The sequence below is a fragment of the Thunnus maccoyii genome, chromosome 3 (assembly GCF_910596095.1).
Source record: "Thunnus maccoyii chromosome 3, fThuMac1.1, whole genome shotgun sequence".
NCBI lineage: Eukaryota > Metazoa > Chordata > Actinopteri > Scombriformes > Scombridae > Thunnus > Thunnus maccoyii.
Genome location: NC_056535.1, coordinates 36,542,898 through 36,565,290, shown reverse-complemented (window position 1 = coordinate 36,565,290; position 22,393 = coordinate 36,542,898). Strand labels below are relative to the sequence as shown.

At 39.5% G+C, this 22,393-nt stretch overlaps 1 long non-coding RNA gene across 1 annotated transcript; it reads left to right on the top strand.

Moving 5' to 3' along the window:
• Positions 1-11,368: 11,368 nt before the first annotated feature.
• On the top strand, positions 11,369-12,728 carry LOC121894509. The gene is made up of 2 exons (XR_006095553.1): positions 11,369-11,775; positions 11,886-12,728. It is a non-coding gene; the product is annotated as an uncharacterized LOC121894509 (long non-coding RNA).
• Positions 12,729-22,393: the final 9,665 nt, after the last annotated feature.

Below are 22,393 nucleotides of genomic sequence, written 5' to 3'. Positions count from 1 at the left end.
TGGGGATACAGTCATTCATGGCTGCCATCAGATAGAATTAATGTGGGAGGAGGGTAAAGTGGGGGGGGGGCGATGGTCCCTTGGACCTCCTACTTCCAGCAGCTTTTATAGAGCACATTTAAAAACAATGACAGTTGACCAAAGTGCTTTACAGACATAAGATCAAGAGGAAAATTAATAAAAGCAAAGAATATAATCAATAAAAATGAGATTTAAATCCAAAAAACACAAAGAACAAATAATGAATAGACAGAGACAGTAAATCAATACAATTAACTTAACAGCTTCTGATGTGATGCTATATAAATAAAATAAAAACAGAGTGTGAACATTCACGTCTTCATGGTGACTATTAAAGAGCTGAAGAAACTGGGGGGGATGGAGAGCAGTGATTGGTCAGCAGATCTGAGGGGTCTAGATGTTGAACAGGGGGGTGAGGAGGACTGAAAGATAAGCTGAGTCACGCTGCTGCTGCGTTTTCAACCAGCTGCAGGAGAAATAATAAAGCCGACTGACTGGTTCCTACAAACAGAGAATCATCACATGACCATGACATGACCCATCACCGCTGATGCAGGAGGAAATAAAAGCAAAATATATTGAAAACAGATAAATTGGGCATGAAAAATGAGGAGATGTTTGCCGAACATGTGGGGAGGAAAGATTTGCAGCTTGACTTAATTAAAAAATGTTCACGCAGGTTTGGAGGCGTTTCTAATGTAGGTATGGAGTTATAGAGTTATGGAGATGTGGTGTTATGGAGGAGGGTTGCTGTGTAGTTTGGGGGGTGTGGTATCCATGGTAACGTCATTCATTTTTCTAATTGATAAAGTAATAAAGTGTTGAGTTACTCTTTAATATAAAACAGAGTCTCCTCCTCCAGACATGATGCCACCTGCCTTCATCCCTCCTTCATCTTCTCCTTCTTCCTGCCTTTGACTCGCTGCCTCCGGAGCTCCAGACAGGAAACAGCTCTCTCTCTCTCCCTCTCTCTCTCTCTCTCTCTCTCTCTCTCCGCCGATCAGATTCACGCGAGGACAAAGACAGACGGAGCAGAGCTCTGAGGCTTTAAAGCCGAACTAAAATGCATTTTGTCGCAATAAAAGGTTCAAACCTTGACGCGTCCCGACTGACTGAAATGTTCTGAACAGGCAAAGCTGATAGTTTCAACAGGACTCGTCTGATAAAAGCTTTCCAATCTTCAAAAAGAGAATAGTGTGAAAAAGATTGTGACATTTTCAACTGAAGCTCTCATGTTACATCACATGCTTAAAAGACTTCTGCACACATTTATTATTCCTTCACTCAGAAGCAAAAGAACTGAAACGTCTTCAATCGACCTCAGACGTCAAACACAGTCTGAGATTTATTAAACATTTCACTCCTATAATATATATAAACACATATATATTCAGTATCAACATCTTTCAACCTGCCAAACATAATATTTCCTCATTATATGGAGGGAAAACATAATTAATTAATCTGATATAGCAGAGTTGTATTATAAAGCACTGAAGTTACTGATGCTGTCATTGATGTTGAGTTAGTCACAGATACGTTTCTTGTATTTGATGTGAGTGTTATTATTATTTTTTATTATTTTTTAAATGTGTTTCATGGTTGTATCGTTTAGTTTTTGTGTTGAATGTTTTATGTTTTCACTTTAACATCTTGTGGATTTTCGTTATTTGTGTCTGTAATCCATAAATTAATCGTATTATAATTATAGTTATAGTCATAATAAATAGATTCATTAACTTACTTACAAAAGAGCCAAACTAGACCTTCCAGCCTCGGATCAGAACTTTTCTCAGCAGCATGTTTAGATGAGGACGGATGAGTGAGTGAAGTGTCTGCTGTTAGTTTATGTCTGTAATACCAGCAGGACATATGAAAATATATTACAGACGTTTATAAATCCTGGAAGAGGAGTTAAAATAAATAAAATACTTCTGGTAAAGTGTTTCCTAAAACCTCAGCGCTCATCCTGGAACAACTTGACAGTTCAAGTTAACAAACCTGACGTCTCGTCTGTTTCCTCGCAGGAAAAGAAAAACTTCTATAAATAAATAAAAAATAAATCATTTTACTGCCCCCCCTCCTCTCTGTGTAACCTCGCTGCAGACCTCGAGGCTCCACGAGGAAAATTGTTTCTGTCTGAGTTCAGGGACTCGGGATCGTGTAGCTGCATTTGCTTTGTAGGATAATTGTGAGAAATGACAGTTTGCAGAATGTGTCGAGCCTGCGCTGACCTTTATTTTGAAAGAAAAGGTCAAAAAGTGAAGGAGACGTGCACATCCAATAAACTTCAAACAGCTGCTGGACCAAAGAAACAACGCAGGAGGTGTCGAGGAGGTGATAGAGAACCGCTGGAACATCACAGATAGACATACTCGTCACTGAAAAGATGATTTAATAACCTTCCTCATGTTTATAAGAGACAATACGCCCACCCAGCAGGTCCCTCCTGGCTATTACAAATGAGGGAGTTGTCAACAAAGCCGTTTTACATATTAAACTCGTACCTTCAGTCATCCTCCCTCAGGAGGAAGCTTCAGTGTCAGAGATATTACATCTCACAACAGGAGAAATGTAATAAATAAGCTTAAATGTCCCTGTGGTGTTGCTTATATATTAGAAAAAACAACCAGAGGCCTCCAGACGAGGATCACTGAACACAGATGTGCCGTTTGTTTCCAGGATGTAACGAGTCCAGCTGCTGAACATTTTAAAAAAAACACCCAGCATGCATTTCTACTCTCAGATACATCGCCATCGAAGCTGTTAAACGCCGTCGTAGAGGAGCGACGCCGACGCCGCTCTGAACTGGTCTGGAGTCATAAACTGGAAACTCTCTGAACTGGTCTGGAGTCATAAACTGGAAACTCTCTGAACTGGTCTGGAGTCATAAACTGGAAACTCTCTGAACTGGTCTGGAGTCATAAACTGGAAACTCTCTGAACTGGTCTGGAGTCATAAACTGGAAACTCTCTGAACTGGTCTGGAGTCATAAACTGGAGACTCTCTGAACTGGTCTGGAGTCATAAACTGGAAACTATTTAAATATCAGACGTTCCTGTCATTGTTTACTTATTGCTGCCATCAGATAGAATTAATTACTGTTCTGTTTATTCATATCTGTATGATTTTATATTATATTTGTGTGAACATCTGAAGGTTTTATATCGTCGACTCCTTTTTAAAAAATAAGGAAATGAGACATCTTTCAGAATATAAACGCGTCTTTATTTGAATCGAGCCATATTGAAGGTATGACGGCTGCTGATGTATTTCTGAGGGTCTTTTCTATATTTCTCTATATATTATATATATATTATATATATACACTGCCTGGCCAAAAAAAAAAGGTCACACTCTAATATTTCGTTGGACTGCCTTTAGCTTTGATTACTCATTCGCTGTGGCATCGTTTCAATAAGCTTCTGCAGTGTCACAAGATTTATTTCCGTCCACAGTGTTGCATTAATTTTTCACCAAGATCTTGTATTGATGATGGGACGGTCGGACCACTGCGGAAAGCCTTCTCCAGCACATCCCAAAGATTCTCAATGGGGGTTCAGGTCTGGACTCTGTGAAAATGATGTCTCATGCTCCCTGAACCACTCTTCCACAGTTTGAGCCCGATGAATCCTGGTGTTGTCATCTTGGAATATTCCCGTGCCATCAGGGAAGAAAAAAGATAGAATAATCTGGTGGTTCAGTATATTCAGGTAGTCAGCTGACCTCATTCTTTGGGTGCATAATGTCTGCTGAACCTAAACCCGACCAACTGCAGCGACCCCAGATCATCAGGCTTGTACAGTAGGCACTAGACATGATGGGTGCATCACCTCATCTGTCTCTCTTCTTACCCTGATGCTCCTCATCACTCTGGACTCATCAGACCACATGACCTCCAGAGTCCAATCTTTATGCTCCCTTGCAAATTGAAGCCTTTTTTTCCGATTAGCCTCACTGATTAGTGGTTTTCTTGGGGTTACACAGCTGTTCAGTCCCAATCCCTTGAGTTCCCTTTGCACTGTGCGTGTGTGGAAATGCTCTTTCACTATTAAACACAGCCCTGACTTCTACTGTTGTTTTTCTGCTTTAAGTGATCGCCGATCACGATCAGTTAGGATTTTTTTCCGACCACATTTCTTCCTGGAAGATGATGGATCCCCTCTATCCTTCTGGTTTTTAATAATGCATTGGACATTATACTGGTTTTAACCCAGTTTTAGTAGTTTCTGCAGTCTCCTCAGATGTTTTCTCTGCTTGATGCATGCCAATGATTTGACCCTTCTCAAAATCTTTTCCACGTTGTTAGTATGTTTTCTATCTGACCCTATGTACTTTACTGATTTTGGGTGTTGGACATGTGACATAAACATTCCAGAGTCTGCATGTCACCTTAGGTAATATGGTATGGCCCTTTGGGGGGACCTTAGAGATACAAACAATGGATCCATGGTCAAGTTTGGAACTGTTCCAGATGTGGTTTGTTGTGACACATAATATGTTGTGAGGCAGCTGTCAATTACATGATGGATGGCTCCCAACTGACCTAGTGCCCATGGAAAACCTATGTTATTCATGTGATAAGATACAGATGTGTAACCCCATATAAGCTATGCACCGACAGGGGTACGGTGCCCAGACCATCTTTGTACATGGAATGGACCCGATGGCCATCGTCTAATAAACGTCTACAAAATAAGAACTTCGTCAGCTCTTCCTTTGAACGATATCATCACACATCCTTCCTTTCACACGTCCACGGGATGTGTCTTTCAACATGGTTGTTTAAGAAATGAGAAGCTTCTCATTGCATCAGTTGGGGTTAAATAACTTGTTGCCAGCTGAGAGATAATCGCAGTAATTATCCTTTTTGCTTAGTTAAATCCAGGTGGCGACTTTTTTTTTTGGCCAGGCAGTGTATATTATCTTTACACTTGTATATAATATGTTGATCAGTGATAGATAGAGTTTTGCACATATATCATGTGACTGTCATGTGACCAGAGCCTGAAGAAGAGCACGTAGCTCCAAACGTCTCATTAAACCTTCATCTTTCTTCTTTATTTCAAAGTGAAACAGTTTCTTTCTCTTTCTAAATGTTTCATCTTCACAACAGAAATCCTTTGACTTGCGTTCTGTCTGATCATCTTCATCTCCTTCTCTACATGTTTCATATCATCCGCAGCCTGTCGTGATATATATATATATATAAAACAGAGTCGTATGTTCACTCAAGGCGACGACCGTTTCAAAACAAAATCCATGTTCAATTAAAGATGCAACACTTTCTCGACCATGAAATTGTATCTGAGGGAGATGAAGCTGAATTAAACACAAAGAAAACAATCAGGACGGGAAACCTTTCAGGCAACAGTCTCCTGAATAAAACATAATTAATAGCTTTAATGAACTGATGTGGAGAACTGGGAAATCTGCGTTAAAGAGAACTAATTTTTAGTATTTTATTGTCACGTCCATTATGAGAAAATTATATAACTTTACATATTGCAGCAGCGGCACACATATTAAAAGCGTAAAATGTGCCGAGAGATAATGGAATAAACAGCAGATCATGTTCATCTCATTAAGCCGCAGAGAAAATGTCCATAAAATAAAACCACAGTGTGTCGACTCCACACCGCAGTTTCACTGATAAACAGAACAATTCAACCCAGTTATCAGACTTCCTTCACTGTTCATCATACAGTAACCCTGGCAACGCTGGAGGTAAAGAACTGATGAAGAAGAGCTGCTGGATGTGAATATGATTTTAAAGGAGGTTGAGCTGAAAACTACATTAAAAGTTTAGGTTTTATTTTGTTCGTGAGACTAAAGCTGACGAGACTAAATCAGGGTCACGTTCAAAAAGCTTCTGCTGCTACAATCAGACACAGCAGATGCTCAAGATGTTCACACTGGCGCCACTTTACCCTCCTCACACTTTCTTTTCCAGTTGTGAATCACTGTTTCCCCTCAGATGCTCCTTCATTGCAACACTTAACGATGAAGAGACGTAGGAGGTTTTCTGTGAAGCTTCTCATTTGTGTTCATGTTCAGCAACAATGAACACCACCACTGCTTCAGCCCCGAACGGTTTCAGCCTTTCCTCGTATACTTCTGCTCCTCAAAACTGGTATTTTAATGTAACAGAGTGGAACTTTTACAGTGAGCGGAGCCGTTTTCAGTGTTTCAGGCTTTTCTTCACATTTCAGCACAGATTGGTTCATAATGAAAATCACAGAGAGAAAAAGACAGTTTGTGTGTCATCAGAGGTGCAAACACACACACACAGCTCTACAATGTATTTGCTTCTTTTACTTCTCTAGTATTTTGCTTCTATAACATCATCTACTGAAATGTTGGTGAGACGATGAAATATGATCCAGCGAGATTACTGCGTTTAAAGACTGATCAGAAAAACACTGCAGAGCGGTTTGTAATATTCACAACTCTGGAAAGTTATCATGCAACAACCCTGTTTACTAGTGCACACGTGTGGAATACGATCCGCATGAGAGCACGGGAAGTAACTAACACACACACACACACACACTTTTTGGCCCCTTGCACTCCTGAAATGAATCCGGTGCTTCTGGTTGTTCATTAGTTTCAATGCGTCTCAAAAAATCAAAGAGAAAAGAGGATTGTAAACGCTTAGTCTGCAAATGAAACACAAGCCCTGCTCGCTGTTTGGAGGAGAACACTGCAGGTTAACGTGGTTGGTGCAACAAGACACGAAAGACTGCTAAGACGTTACAAGCGAGCAAGGAAATGAAAGAACTCCAACAACAGTACAAGAAGGTTGTTTACCGTTGGTTGGTAGGTTGGCGACGTTCCCTCTGAACGTGACCAGTAAGTTTTAAGATTAATAGTGAAATACTGTGTTTCAATAAATGGTTTGGTGAACTTCCAAAAATGCTGTGGTTGAGTAACAACGAGCTAGCAAATCAGCTAATACCTATCTTCTAGCTAACATCATCCAAAGTTAGCCATTGTTTACATGATTCCTTGCTAGCTAACAGTAGTTAGCTACTGAACAGTAAACCAGCCTGAAGTTGCACACATGCTTTGGCAGAAAAGTTGGGTGATTGCTTCATTTGGAAGTTATTTTATATTTACTTCCACTGTTTACTTTCTGCCTCATAGATCAACACCATGTTATATCAATAGCATGCAGCAAACTGTAGCGTCAGTATATTAACTAGGTGGTAACACATGGCGCTGTGTACTCAGAGGCAGAAGCTAATCTTTATTTATTGAGTTTTTAGTTGCTGAGTCACAAGAGGAGCCAGCAGCCAGATAACGACACCAGAACATCTGCTGTCCGGTTCTGTCCCGTCTGCCACCCCGACGCCGCTCGACTCCTCAGCGGACTTCCAAATTAAATGGCAAGTTTCCATCTTAACATATGCTTGTATGGTCAGCTGAGCATAAACACATCCAGGCCTTGAGTGGATTCATGTATAATAGTAGCTGCTGTTGGGAAGGTTGCTCTTGAAATACTGGTTACCCAGCTGTGGCCAGTTCTTCAGCGCTCCTGTCTGAATATTTCACCATGTGTCTCACACATCAGGTAACAGTCATTTGTGTCACAGAGTCTAACTGGGAGTCATTTCCTTTCATCCTCCCGGAGGCGTTCTCCACCACACGCCCACTGCTGACTCTCTAGTTGAAGGTTTGTTGTTCTGCTGTCAGATGTTCAGTGTCTGCAGATGGTTTGAGGAGCCGTGACTGTAGAGGATGTGCAGCAGCATCTCCAGGTCGGTAGTATCCCGTGTTTTGTTTTCGTCCCGTCTCTGTAGATGCCGAAGCCTGAAAATCCCTGATGACCAGCAGCGCTGCTTTAAAACGTCACTGACTCCAGAGAAGAGTGTCATCAGTTAAAGACACACCTTCAAGCAGGAAGCCCTGTTGTAATGGAGACGCAAATCCCTGCTGTGCTGGGCTGATGCGCCGAGTCAAACTGAGTCAAACCGAGTCAAACCGAGTCAGTGTGCTGCTTATCTGGACCTGCAGGGAAAAGTTGTTCCTTTTTTTTTTTTTTTGGAATTCACAATAAAAATTTACAAGACTAGAAAAACTCACCTAACATACACAGAAACAAGCAATGAAGTGCAAAACAATAATAAAGAATAAACAATAATAAAGTGCATAGAGTTGTATAACACAGTCTCAACCAGATCAGTACCTGTTTGGTCATCATGTCGCTGGAACATCTTGTTTTCTACACATGATCAATTGTATCAGTTCTTTCTGTTCAGCAGTTTTTCTTCCATGATACAATAAACGACCGGTTTATAATTTATATTGAAATCAATCCCAAACCTCTTCAGTTCATCCAGAACTTCCTGAACTCTGTTCCGGTCCATCAGAAGATGCTGCTGTGTCTCATCATCGTTGCAGGAAATCACTGAACTTCTGTCTTTACATTACAAGTGTCTTTGTTTTCTCATTTAATTTCACACTTCTCACTGTTACAGAAGTTCAAACCGAGTATTTTAATCTCTTGTTTGACTTCAGTATTAATGTCTTGTCTGTCTCTCTCCGCTATGATCCAAACTCCTTCTGCTTTGTCGTGATTTAGTTTTGCTGCAGATACATTTTCATATAAAGTTAAACGACTAATTAAAACATCCGTCTCACCCACACGTGTTCCAGTAAAACGACAGGAGGCTGATGGCTCTGCTTCACTTCTCTCCACTTCAGAAGACTCTTGATTTAAAATACAGACCATCAGAAAAAGCTGTTTGCTCTCATCACAGCCCAGAGATCATCTCTGTATCAGTGATATAAAAACCTTTCGTTTCTTCAGGTTTGTGTCAGATTTCTCTGAAGTTATCCCACATTACCCGTCCTTTATCTATCTATACCATCCTCTAATATATCATAAAGTCTTTTCATATCTTAGTAAATACTCTACAGTCAGTATTTATAACGTATGATGTCATACAGTAAGTAAAGCACACCTTCATAAAAGGAGTCGTCCATACAGCCGCTGTTCAGACCTTCTTTATACATGGAAGTCAGCAGGTTTATGACGTCATCAATCAATAACTGATAAAGTCAGCGGGCAGGCCGTCAGCACATTTAACTGTTTGATGGCCTGAACCGCCTCGTCCTCGTCTTGTTTCACCAGTAAGTGCAGTAGAAGTGGACGGGCTGTATGAAACCGTCTCCACTGATGTGATGTCGGTTTCTAGTTTCTTACATGTGGTTTCACATGAATCTCTAATAACACAGAAAAACAGCAGCATCTTTGTTTATTTATGAATTTAATGAACTTGCTTTGAAGTTTCTTTTTGTTCAGACTTAACAGCACGAACAAGGTTTCCTCTTTTATCTATTTCTGATTGTATATATATATATTATAATAATTCATAATTAAGATTGTGTGTTTGTTTTGCCTTTATTTAAACAGGGAGGATGATTGAGAGCAAGGACACTCTGATTACAGCACATATAAAAGCACATGAAGGTTACATCAACAACAAATCACATAGAAGAACATTAAAAACAATAAAAGCACACAAAAAGACGTCAAAACATAAAGAACAACATCAATTCAAACACGTTCACTCTGCTGCGTGTCAGTCACTTGTGTTTTAAACATTAATATTGATTCTTCATCTGCTTCAAGCTAACATATTGATTTATTAATGCATCATACTTTGTATTTTTACATTTATTTAATTCTTTACATTTAAATTTAAAGAAATCTTTTATTCTATATTTTAGTATTTCCCATCTATTATCAGATTTAGCTACAATACTTAATTGAATCACTTTCTGTATTTCCTGTTTTAAATCTTTATCTTTTAAACTCTTGTATGAAGCTTCCAGCTGACAGTTTTAACCAACAGATGGTCTGAGAAATCATTTCAAACTGTTCTGTAGTGACTCTGACATCTGAAACATATATCCAGTCAATAAGGGGTTTAGTAAAATCAGCTCTACACACACACACACACACACACACACACACACAGTTAACTTTGCTTCTTCACAGATTTCCTTTAAGAGTTTAACCTCAGGCGTCAGTCTGAACACTGTGCTGCTGACTCGCTCATTTTCCTAAGTTACTGTATTAAAATCTCCACATATATAATACTGTAACGCTGCATCCGACCAAAGTCAGTCCTCTAAGTCTTTTACATAACCGACATTTCTTGTGTGCATCTGCAGCAGTGTAAACATTAATAATACCATATTTTTCACCTTGATAAAAACAATCTACAGTCTACAGGGGATAATATCTCTTCTCCTAATTATGTTCAACAGCATCGGCCTTATTTTCACCAATTGATATTACACATATCTCCCTTTATGCCACAATTTAGTTACATCATCAACATCATCGTTCATGTTCAGTCTCAGTCCTCAAGTGCACAAAACATGAAAGTCATTATTAAACAGATATTTCATTTTTTTCTTTTCTACAAACATTTGACTGAATAGCACGAGGAGAGGAGAGGATGTCAGATTTAGCATCAACATGCTTCTCATTTTTGTGACAGGTAAACTGAGCTCGTCTCCTTCGAACTACTTCAAAAGTCATTTCACTCTGTGACTCAGTCACTGAAGGGGCAGAAAACTCAGGTGAATTAGTCTCAGGTGGAGGATGGAGTGATGTGCAGCTGTAAACATGTCAGAGCTGTGGGTTCTCACTCGCACTTTCATAGTGTTGCTCTTCATTTTCATCAACACTATCAACATCACTGTATTGACTCTCTACTTCGCCGCCGATAATTAAGCTTATCTCACCTGACAGAGAGGGGAGGTCATCAGGCTGGCAGCGGAGCTGCTGCTGCTGGGTGGGTGGCTGGATGTGCAGCCTCTGGGAGGTGGGATGAGAACCAGGCTGCTGCTGCTGCTGCTGCTGCTGGGCGGTTGGATGGGTGCGGGGCTGCTGCTGCTGGGCGGTTGGCTGGGTACAGTAACATTAGAGGTGAATGCAGGTTACTAATTCTGTAGCTGTGTTGACTGAAGTGCTGCATGCTGTATTACATTTATGCTGAATTGAAGAGTTCATCCTACTAATTCTTAAAAAGAAAGAATATTTCAATTCTATCTTGTCTCCAAAGAAGAAAATTCTGGCACATCCAATCATTGATTTGTTCAGTGCTTGTATTGGACCAGAGTTCCCTGGTGATCAGAATCTGAATCTGAATCAAAAGCAGAATATTTCTTCTTTAAAGGTCAGAGAAACATCACGGTCTCTGTTTGATACAGAAAAAGTCTGAAACATGACGTGTTTATTAACATTTAACTTAAACCGCCATCTGTCACTGATCTTAAAGTGTTTTTATTGTCTAAACCTAAACATATGGACATTAGGGGGTAGAAGTTTAACGTTAACTTTAACGTCACACGACATTCATGTGAAGCTGAACTCACCTGACTGAAACACTGCAGGTGAAGGTGGAATAAAACTTCCCTCCAACTGCAACGACGCTGCTTCAGTCGCTGATAAAATATTTTATTTCTGTCTGACAGTTCTGTAAATAAAACCTTCCAGCCAACCCAGGCTGCTTCATAATGTTATTCTCTTGTTGTGTAAATCTCCTTTTAATGCAGCCAAGAAAAATCCTGCCTATTGCAAAGCTGGGAGCTAAAGTGTTATCAAACTTCTGAGCTGCTCGGGCCATCTGTTACCCAAAATAACTCGCGGAGCGGCTTCTCTTCTCCTCACCGAAATACACTTTTATTAACAGAGAGAAGCAAGAAGAGGAGGATGTACACAGCGGATCTCCTGGGGTTTGTTTCTCTAAAACAGAGATAAGTCATCAGTCTTTGCTCGAGCTGTTGAATCCCAAAATGTCGTTTTTTTACACTGAAGCTCAGAGACAGGATTTATTTATCTGCAGACGCTGAGACGACATAAGATGAGTGAAAGAGTGACATGGAGACCGTGGAGGGATCGACGCAGGGAGCCAGGAGGGAAAGAAGGCGGGAAGAACATGGATAATAAGGGAAGTTGTGTTTGGTCTGATTTTGATTTAGCAGAAAATGTCTATATTTGAGTCATTTTTGAGTGACACTAGTGACATTTTACTGCTGTAACTGCTGTTCTGGATGACATCAGGTCTGCCAGTCTGGATCTTCTAACTGTTACAGAGACCAAGTTAAAAACAAACAGTGATGGAAACTTTGCAGTAACTGTGGAACAGCTTTCCACCGAGCATCAGCTGACACCGTCGCCGCCGTCAAATCTCCTCTTAAAACTCTTATAGAATAGTTTTTCTTAACAACTGACAGACTTGTCATGAGCCGAGGTTGAACCAGGAGTAAAACATTTCAGGACTGAGGCAAATTAAATCAGGCAATTAAAATAATACAAAAATAAAATGGAATAAAATCCCCAAGAATAAAGATGTAAAAGAAGAAGAAAGACAACAGTAATAATAAAACAGGTAAGACATAAAAACGCTGTGCTAGAATAAGATTCATTTTAAGAAGTGATTTAAAAGATCCGGACTCAGATTCTCGGGTTGGGAGTCTTGAGTCAGGACTTCAGGAGAGCCAGCGGAGCAGCGGAGCAGCGATGTAGCCGGGAGCTGAACCATGAAGTGCTTTAAATGTGATCAATAAGTCTTAAAATCAATTCTAAAACTTACTGGTAACCAGTGAAAAGAGGCTGAAACAGGACTGGTGTGATCTCGTCTTCTATAATCATAATAATAACTTTATTTATAAAGAAACCTTTTAAAGTTTACAAAGTGCTTTGACAGACAAAACAAAGACATGAAACAGAAGACAACAACAGATGTGACCTTACAAAGATGGCGGCCAAAAGGCAAAGAAAGACAAGAAAGAGATGATAAAAAGTTTAAAAGAAAGATGATCTAAAGACAACATCACATAAAAGCAAGTCTGTAAAAATGAGTTTTAAGAAGTGATTTAAAAGAAGTTACTGATTCTGCAGCCTCATCTCCTCGAGGGGCCCTGATGGAAAAAGCCTTTGGATTTAAGCCTCGACTTTGGAACAGCCAGAGTTTTTGTGTGTGTTTGGTACCAGCTGAAGATGCAAGATCGTTTTTTGGCTTTAAACCCTGAATACAGTGAATTACAGTAATCTAACGGAGATGTAATAAAGGCATGGATGACCTTCTCGAGATCTGGCCGGGAGAGAAAAGACCTGATTGATCACTTTTGATTCTGTCGATCTAAACTGCAGAAAGACTAAATGTCTGCATTTCACCAGAGCAACACCTGTCCAGGCTCTAAATGGAGAACTTACATGTTGAACATCTCACTCAAGAACTAAAAGTTCAGATTAGATTCTTGTAGCTGAACAGAGCTTGTTTCTCTTTTTCAAAGCAGAAAACACATATATACATATACAATCTACCATCCTGTCTGCACTGGATTACGGAGATATGCTGTATGTTCCTGCTGCTGCTGCACACGTAAACCTCTGGATGTTATCTACTGGGGATGTGCAGAGAGCTCAGTATCTGTATTTGTATTTGTTGAGGCAGTAAAATTATTTGTATTCCAATAAAAGTGAAAAGAGGCTTAAAAATCCTGTTTTTGTTTTTATGACACTTTTAATTTTAGAAAATGAAAGTGTTACAATAAACTACCTTATGAAGGACGACGTCCCCACACCGGGTCTCTAACTGGAGTCTCAGATCAGAGACGACTGCGCTGACTACTGAGATAAAACTTTACTCATCACCTCATTGCAGACAGACCTCTACCTATTTATACACCCATAACACACAGACAGCACAGTGTGTAACATGTAGAAGAACTTCAAAGGTGATTCTTGCTTTGCACTTTTTATTTATTGTCTGTTCTTTACAGCCTGACTTTGTGGAAAGGAGAAGAGGAACAACAGGTTATGGAGAGTCTCTTGGGAGCACTTTGCTTGTGTCAGTAGTTCAGTTTTATCTCTGGGGAACACCCCCAACTCCGGGACTGATGTCCAAATTAGGAAATGTGCGTCATGTAGCAGGTGGATGTGACTCCCCTCACTGAGACCTGCTGATAGACGTCACAGCGGAGCAGAGGAGAGACACTGAGATAGTGATGTAACCGACCTGCACTCTGGTATTTGACTTGTTTTTTTTTTTCTTCATGAATACAAATAATGTTTAAAATATTTGTATGAAACAAATATTCATAAAAAAACCCCACTACTTGTGCTTTGCTAATGTATTTGCATTCGGGTACACTCCTATGATCTACCATATTCAGTTCAGTACAGCAGACAGCTGTCACACTCACAGTTATATGAAAAGGTCAGAGGTTGATGGGCAGCTGTACATTTTTTAAAAATTAAATTACAATTTCTATTTTTCATATTATATTTTTGGAGGAGGTCAGTTGAGTTAAACTGGGTGATTATCTGAGATTGTGCATTAATAATGATTACAATAGGAGTTTAAAGATTAATTAGAAGAAGTATAAAGGATGACATATTTAGAAAAAAGTAGTATTAACATGTTAAAAGGGAACATTTATACTGTAGGAGAAGTGTAATATGTATCATCTCACATTTGTAGGCAGATTGCAACTTATTTTTTCTTTTTATTGTTATTTAACGTGTTTATGTATCAACGTTAAAGTGAACAGCGGAACGATTTGAGAAGGTAACGGCACCGAGCAGCACTCTCCTGGACTCATAAAGACAAACTAATGATCTAATAACACATTTGAAATGTTCATCTCTCAGCAGCAGCAGCAGTAAAAGCTGCAAAAGGACACACAGTTAAAACTCTTCCATCATGCCGCTGAGTGTTTCTCCCATCAGCAGCCCTTTTTCTGACATTGTGACTGATTTCTAAACACGCCATTATTCTTTCTATTCAGTGAAAGCGACGCGTCCGCCGCAGCGTTGAAGGAGGCTAATGCACCTGACCTCGGACTGCAGGAAACCTCGAGAGAGCTTAATGGCTTATGTCATGTTTTATTCTCCTTTGTCACACACAAACACAACATTTATCACCTCAGAACAGCATATTCAAGATAAACCCTGACAGCAAGCGTACATGATTCTTTTAAGAATGGCGCCGCATCCATCAGCGCTGTTCAGAAAACAATATAGGACTGTGACAGAGTCCTTGAATTCAAAGCTTCTGTAAACTCCTTTCATCAGCTGTCAGTTCATCCATCAGTTCACCACCGAGCTGAGGTCTTTATCACTAATAAACACTGAAGTCTAATTGCCAGGAGGAAGGAATACATCCTTTTTAAAAAAGAACTGTCACTTTACTGTTTACCTTCCTTTATGAGGAGAAAAATCAAGAGTCCGAGCTTCCACTGTGGCAGATATTCCTACATACATCACTTCATTTATGTCCGAGTTGTTTGTAACTGTAGTTTCAAAATACTAATTAACTTAATCAAGTAGAACACAAGTAGCATCCAGAAATATCATGAAATACCTCCACATTAGAAGAGATGATCTTCTCTGGTAACATAAATATTTATTAATATTATACCCATCAAAGTAACACATGGGGGATATTGACTTTGTTAGGAGGATGGATGGAGGATGTTAAAGAAGCAGGTCGGCAGGCTGGAGTGTGTAATTAACAGAAATACAAATGAAACAAATTAAAATAAACTGCAGTCAAAGCAAACAAATAAATAAAACCTGCAGTAGTTAAATCTTGAAAATAAAGGTTCTAATCTCCAAACTAAATTCCAGTTTGAACTTTTTATCAGACAAACAGACACCACGAGCCTCTGCTCCATGAAATCTGTCTGACTTCCAGAAATCTCCATTAAATCCTCATGTCTTATTCTAAGCAGCTGTAGTGCTGCCATCCCATAGAAAAAGACAGAAGATGATATTTGGTACTGGAAAATGTTACAGGGATGTTAAACAAAGCAGGTCAGCAGGCCGGAGTTTGTGTGATATTTATGAACAGAAAGCTCCATCTCATTGAGCAGTGTCTGGTCCTTCACCTGCTCAGCCTCACCTGACTGGAACGGACCATCTACTCAGGCGACCACAGGCTGAGCTGGACTGATACAAACATACATATTTCTCTGTTACTGCTGACATGAGTGCACCAAAAACAGTTTAATCCTTCCTACCTGAACGTGACCTGTTGTCACTATCACTGATGAAGCAGCAGACCATCAGCCAAAAGATCACAGCAGGACTGAAGCTCCTCAACTAAACAACAACTGAAACCTGTATTTTATTATTTGTGCAACATGAGAAACAAACCAAACAGAAACTGAATTTATGATTTAATGCTCTGAACACTAATAAGCTGGACAGCAGGATTGTGTTTCTCCTTGTTTACTAAAGAACTGTACTGGGCTTTACTGGGAAAATGGAGGAAAATTGTGTGTTTGGTCTAAAAGCAACATGTAATCGAAGGCGTTCCTGTTTAGAGGAGAATCATACGTGAGGAGGGAATGTAAATTTATAGATATATATCTGCTGCGCAGCAGGAGACAGTCTGACATTTAACATTTGAGAAAAACAGGTTTAAAGTTAAAGGTTCTGTTTTATCACAGAGAGACTAGAACAGAAACAACACAAGACTAAAGATCAGGAAGCTGCAGTTTCTCTCTGCTCCCTCCTGCATGTTGTCCTGACATTTAATGTTTGAGCAGCTCCAGTCCGGTGAGACGTGACTGAAGCAGTTAAACATATTAACTCTTATGTTATCTTAGTCTTTTCTCTTCAACCAGTTTTCAACATTTAACAGCAGAAAACATTACGTTATTGTTCCTTTGTTGCATTTCTTTAACTTCTCCTTCAGACTAAAATGACATTTTTCTCCCTTGAAAACAGAACTTCATCCAAACATCCTCCAGAGAGTCATATCGCTGACAGAACAGACGGTGGCAGCAGCGCAGCGTTTCATTGGAAGAACGACAATAACAACGATGGCGGACGCTTCATGTGAGTGTTGTTCTCTTTATCGTCTGACAGCTGGTTCAGAGTGAAACGTATCTATCTACCACCTTTCTCTGCTGCAATAAACTAAATGTCAGGAAACAGTACACCGTTTCTTCTTCGCTGGTTTTCTGTGGTTGACTTACTCATCTGTCCTCTGCACATGCTCAGTAGGAGGAGAATTACCTGTTTTGCTGTTTTAATGTGGACGCAGCTCGTTTTAGCCTGAAAACGTTTCAGAATTTAAGAGGCTTCATGTAGCTGCAAACACTCAGCAAGGAGACGCCGAGGCCTCGTTACTCTTATTAGACCCTTATCATCGACTCGTCACACAGTAAAAACTAAACTGGTGCTTAACATGAGAGAAACTTCATTTCTAACAAAAACAAGCAGCATTCAGCGTTATGTTATAATTCGGGATGTTTTTACCGGGAGCCGAATTATCCGCAGAGGTCTCCTCCTCTCCAGAACAAACGTACATGCAGATTAAAATCATTAAAATACTAATTAAAGCTGTTTCACATAAAAAACTGTTTTACCTAAGACTTCCTGGAGGGGCTGTTAGCCGAGCTGCTGCTAACGTTTGTCCAGTTTATTTCTCTGATAACTTAAGATCCAGACGTCCAATGACTAAAATCCTTCTTCCGGCTAAAAGATATAGTTAAAAACCACCTAAATTTATCATGAAAATGTGGCTTAAAACTGAATAAAAGTCCATTTATAACAGTTTGTGTGGAACAACCACAACGCCGATGTATTATCTTGTATGTGTGTAAGTTACTCTTTGGTAGACGCCATTGTAGCGGACAAACACAGCGCCGCCGTATGCATCTGGTGCGTGTTTACTCTTTGGTAGAGGAGGTATGACGCCATCGACAGGAGACCAAATGAAACGGTCCGTTACTTTGATTAAATTACAGATTTCTCTGAGTTTAGAAACATTTGGGATAATGTAAGTACACAACTCAACAACATATATAACATAGGTCTAGTTGTTTTTAGACATTTTAATGTGGAATAATTACATATTATAGCTTTAAAGTCTTTCACTCTGCTCAAAGTAAAGTAAACTGTCTGGCTCTGATAGAGACTCGTCCTCCAGCTGCATCATGTCGTCTCTTGTGGTCTGTCAGCAGAGTCCGTCTCTTAAACACCGACTAGAACAGAGTCGCTGCTCCCGGCGGGATCACAGCGTGTCTGTCAAACGAACACAAACAAACACAAAAACACATGTACGAGTAGATAAAACCTCATTCAGTCAGCTGGGGAATGAAATAATGGAAGTCCTGGTTCTGATGACAGAATCTGGTCTGTGACAGATGTGGACGAAGCCAGAAGCCTCCACGAGGGAGGTGAAGAAGAGTTAAAACTCAGCATATCTGATGAGCTTTTATGGGTCTTTTATTTGTTTCTGTCGTCATATCGGTTCAAACAGGCCGATATGTTGCTGTTAGTATGATTTTTATCTGACCCTATGTACTTTACTGATTTTGGGTGTTGGACATGTGACATAAACATTTCAGAGTCTGCATGTCACCTTAGGTAACATGGTATGGCCCTTCGGGGGGACCTTAGAGATACAAACAATGGATCCATGGTCAAGTTTGGAACTGTTCCAGATGTGGTTTGTTGTGACACATAATATGTTGTGAGGCAGCTGTCAATTACATGATGGATGGCTCCCAACTGACCTAGTGCCCATGGAAAACCTATGTTATACATGTGATAAGATACAGATGTGTAACCCCATATAAGCTATGCACCGACAGGGGTACGGTGCCCAGACCATCTTTGTACATGGAATGGACCCGATGGCCATCGTCTAATAAACGTCTACAAAATAATATAATATTAATGATGAATTTCATTTGTTACTGACTGTATGTCGAGAGAGGAAGACGTTCTGCTGATCACATACTCAAATAAGTCAAGATACAGTTGTTCTCATTTACATATTTTTCTGTTTCTGTCTTCAGACGTCGGAGGTTGTTCATTAAAAACTAAATTCTAAGCAGCAGTCATCACCCAAAACGCTGCGCTGCAGATAAAGTCGTTATTTAACGATCATGACGTTATCTGACAGAACTAATGAAAACCCGGGATGATGACAGCGGCTGTGATGTGTTGACATTAGGAAATGAGGCAACGACGGGGTTGTCATATGCAGTTACAGCCACCAGCAGCTAAACGTGTTTGAAATATGATGTAAAACAAGACAAATGTCAGCAAAACAGCTCTGAAGTGTATTATATAAATGAGGCTGCTGAAGATCAGACGCTGCTTAAAATGTTTCCAGTGGATCAAGTGGACACAGACACACTCTGGACTCGATTAAAACCAGCAAGCAGCAGGTCTGTTACTGGTCCCCCACAGACACAAACACACACATACACACATGGAGCCTGAGTCCATAAAATAAGTACAAATGTGTGTTTTTACTTCTCCGTGGACAGTTTTATGTCAGAGTTGTAGCTAAATTAATATTTTAGCTCTAAATTTCTTGTTGACCTCATAATTAGCCATTCACTCTTTAAGTGACCTTTTAAAACGAGCTGTTTTAACAGACGTTTTCTGTGGAAAACACCCACAGTATCAGCATATAAAGCAGCTGTCCTGCTCGGCTCTTCCAACACAGGAAAAAAAAAAGGTGTTATATATGCAAATTTCACTTTGCAGCGGTCGGCTGGGAAACTAGAATTTGCCCTTTTCTTGCTTGAGTAATGTCGTTCTGAGTCACTGAAAAACCTTTATCTCAAAACTTTTCCCCTTCAAAAAATGTTGAAGTTTTTTTTTTTTTTTTTTTTTTTTCCTATTTGCCGTCATCAGCGTTAAATATCAGAGAGAAGGTTGGCAGGAGAGTTGAGTGAGGATCCTGCATGTTTTTTGAAGAAAGTTCACAAGTTTTTTTTTAGGGGCAAAACGCAGTAAAGCAGAGTGGATGTAAAGTAAAACCCACTGGTGTGCTGGTTTGGTGTGCTGGAACGCCTGGTTTAATGTGGGAGTCTGAGATACGCCATGATCCCAGGAGGAAACACAGAAACACACTATGACCGTGAAGAGTCTCTGATCCTCAGATCATCGACTGGTTTGTGTTAATGTTCATATTTCAGTGCATCGCTTCCATAAAAACACCACAAACATGAGAAACTTAGACTCTGAGAGAAGAAAAAGGGCTGATGTTGGTTTAAGTTGATGTTTGCAACTAAAAGCTGCAGATTTGGAGCTTTATGAACTTCAACCAGATTTAAAATTTAAAAAAGTAAAACAGAAAATTAGAGGAGAAAATGCCAAATAAGCTACTTTTATATTATATCTTACCCTCCAGGATAACCAGACCATCATCAAATATCTCTGCTTCCATTTTAAACATGTTTTTCTTTATTGCATTAAAATATGATATGTTCTTGCTGAGAGTCAGATGTTCAGATTGATTCCTCTCTCATGTCTGTACACTGAATATGAATATGGTTAGCTTAGCTTAGCATAAAGACTGGAAATGAATTCTCAAAATAAAGCTTGTTAGCTTAGCTCGGTTGCTAACAGGACAATAAGTTGACACAGAGCTGTATTAGTATCATGATGTCCTGACTGTGTGTTAATAAGTTTTTACTCTGACAGGAGTTAATGACATTGAGAGTCAGATATTCAGATTGATTCCTCTATCATGTCTGTACACTAAATATGAAGCCAGCAGCTGGTTAGCTTAGCTTAGCATAAATACTAGAAGTAGTGAGAAACAGTTAGCCTGTCTCTGTCCAGCTTCAGCTGAGTTATTGGATGAAAGCAGCAGCGGTGGTGTTCTGCTCTCTTCCTCCTGACATTTCATTCAATAAAAAGTTATTAAAGAGGGAAAATAAAGCTTGTTAGCTTAGCTTGGTTGCTAACATGACAATAAGTTGACACAGAGCTGTATTAGTATCATGACCTCCTGACTGTGTGTTGATATGTTTTTACTCTGACAGGAGTTAGCGACAAATAAGAGAAAGAGTATTAGCTATACGCTACGATAGCTTCCTCCATTCTGGACTCTCTGACTCTCCGTCCTCTCAAAGGTCACATCTGTCAACACGGCTCGCTATTGGTCCACAGCATGAATCCAAAGGTCAAAGTTCACCAAAGTTCCATACAAAAGCCAAAGTGTAGATGATTTTTCTTTTCTTAGTTTCCTCCAGTTTTCCCTAAATGTCAAACTGCTCCTTTAAAATAAAGACAATCAGAGCTGCAACTAATATTTATTCTCATTACTGATTAACTGAATATTTTTTTGATGAATCGTTACGTCTGTTACATCAACAGTACAAAACCCAGATGATCGATTATTAGATCATCACATTTTATTAGCTGAAAGCAACTAATTTAGAACAACTAAATTTGCTTAAATAAATGACTGAAATGATCATTTTATTATGAAAACCGTTGCCAGATTTTCTGTCGACTAATTGTTGCAGCTGTTAAGAAAAATATCAAATTTACAACATTAAGCACATATGCATATATATATATATATATATATGCACATAATGTCTGCAGAGACAAACAATCTAGATAATGCTGATATTGCATATATTAAAACCAGAAACCTGCATGTTCAGGTCTGTTTTTAAAAGCTGTTCTACTTTGTTCGGCTCTACATTTGTATTCAGATGAGTTATGAGTTATGTTTTTATGAACTGTAATATCCATCAGTTCAGCTCAGTGGCTTTCAAGGACAAACACCAACAGTGGAGTCAAGCTGGAGGACGCAGACGCCTTTTTTAAATATGGCCTCTCTCTCCTCACGCTGCACACACACACCATCTGGATTGAAAGTATTTACCAGTCAGTTAGTAATATGTCCTGTAATCCCACCGGAGCTCCGCTGAGTCTCTGAGCCAGTTACCAGCCGGCAGCGTGAAGCCTTAAAGAGCTTCGGCCTGGACTCAGTCTTCCTCGCTTACATAGAAACATAACTGATGGGATTCTACAGAATAAACACGTTACAAAGACGGTAAATAAACAAATAATAAACATTTTATTAATGAATATAATAAAGAAAACTGTTGTGATGTGATGTAAAGTCAGTCTAGTGCAGGTGATACATGTGTGTCTGTTGTAAGATGTGATGGAGAATAAACCGCTCAGACAGGTAGGCTCCCAACAGACTGGGAGACAGCCTGTTTCCCAGTTTCCCAGCTATTATTAGATTATTATAATGGTAAAATATGATATAAACAAAGTCAAATCCATGAAAATTCAACACACACTAAATCCAGCTGTACTGTAAATCCCTGAAATGTGCAAAGAACAGAAATACATGAAACTATGAATGAATCAAGGCAACCTATTGTTTTATTATTTATGTATTTAAATAAATTTGTCTTCTTTTTGATCATTATTTGTCTCCACTCAGACACAAAACCTTTAATATGTCACCCTGCCTGGTTTGTAAATTAAATAATAAAATAAAGTATTTTCCAGTGTGAACGCAGTTAGAAGGAAAAGTAAAAACAGTGAAGTTAGCTGCTGGAG